Genomic DNA, 1,581 nt, shown 5'->3' with positions numbered 1-1,581 from the left:
GCTGCAAACTCAGCTTTCCCCTCCCCCCACCAAAGTTCTAACAGTTTTCATGAATAAGTGCTTCTAATTTGTTGATTTTTCTCTCATCAATATTAAGAGTCTTGAAATTTTGTTTTGCATATTTGTTTTGGAGATTTACTGGCGTCATCATGCACTATCAAGTGGTTTTTTAATAGTCTGTCATATACACAAACATTTCTGAATGGCTATTTAGTATATCTCTAATAACTGGATAAAAATTAGTATTTTCCTTTAAATTTTTATCCAGAGATTCTTGAATTTATTTGGTTTTTCACTAGTAATCAAAAATTTCTGTCTATGGACATGCCACCCTGAACACGCCGGATCCCCTTTGATCTCGGAAGCTAAGCAGGGTCGGGGCTGGTTAGTACTTGGATGGGAGACCACCTAGGAAGACCAGGCGCTGTAGGCATAGAAAATAAAAAATAAGGGATTGTAATCTGACAAGGTCCTTGCAATCTGTGAGGTCAACCAAGGATTGCCTCGCCTAAAAATAATAATAATAATAATAATAATAATAATAATAATAATAAAATAAAAATAAAAAATAATAAAATAAAATAAACAAAATTTCTTTGAATACCACAAGTGATTCTAATTTCTAATACCAAGAAAATGACCTAGTACTCTTTCAGGAAATATTTTTTAATTTTCATATTAAAGTTATTTTTCTACTGTAGCTGAAGTTTTTGACATTACCACTATTTTATTTGTTTCTGTATTTTTTTCTTTCCGTTTGAAAAATTGGCAATAATAGGCTTTCACTTTGATATATTCTAGGGCTACAGTTAATAATGAATGCAGTAGACACTGGGCATTTTATTATTATCCCTCAACTGAATATTTTCTTATTTCAGAGGAATCCTCCATTTTGTGGGTCTTGACAGGAAGCAAGATTTAGCTTTATCTAATCCCTAAAAACTAACACACATGCATCAGTCCTGGGCTCTGCTGATTTTCTATTTCCATCCAAGAACTTGAAATCTCCAAGAGATACAAAGATACAGCGAGATTTAAAAAAATATGTATTGCAAAGTCTAGAAATGAAGTATCCAATAGGAAAAAAATGACAATAATCATAAGATGATCAAACTGATACAGTGATACTTTCCTTGCTGCCTAAAATTTTTGTTTTATACTCATTTTCTGAACCTAGTTCCTTAAATTTCTAACAATTCTGTGAACCACCTAATATATTCTTCTAATGAAATTAAGTTAGCCAGAATTTGAAATAATGCAATAAGTAATTTTGAGCTATGCTGTATTGAAACATATTGGAGCCTAAAGCAAAAGGAAAAATCAGTAATACTAATAATGTATTTATTTGATATTTTCTTCATTAAGAATTGTTAAATTAATTTTATTTCTTTAAAATATAACATTAAAATATTATTCATCTTAATTATTTGAGTTTTTTGGTGGTTTCTTAACATTTGTGCCCACAGCAAGTGCTTCACTCATCTCACCCAAGGCCCAGGAGTGTACAGGAGGTCTGAGGGTATTAAATGAACACATCAAAGAATGATCTACAACAAATTTAATGTAGTTTTAGAGCTGTGA

At 31.1% G+C, this 1,581-nt stretch overlaps 1 pseudogene; it reads left to right on the top strand.

Annotated features, from left to right (window-relative positions):
- The first annotated feature begins 314 nt into the window (after positions 1 to 314).
- On the top strand, positions 315 to 433 carry LOC112472342 (annotated as a pseudogene).
- Positions 434 to 1,581: the final 1,148 nt, after the last annotated feature.

Source organism: Pteropus alecto, unplaced genomic scaffold (assembly GCF_000325575.1).
Source record: "Pteropus alecto unplaced genomic scaffold, ASM32557v1 scaffold76, whole genome shotgun sequence".
NCBI classification, from domain to species: domain Eukaryota; kingdom Metazoa; phylum Chordata; class Mammalia; order Chiroptera; family Pteropodidae; genus Pteropus; species Pteropus alecto.
Note: the sequence above shows the minus strand (reverse complement) of the source record. Positions and strands in the feature narration are given on the sequence as shown.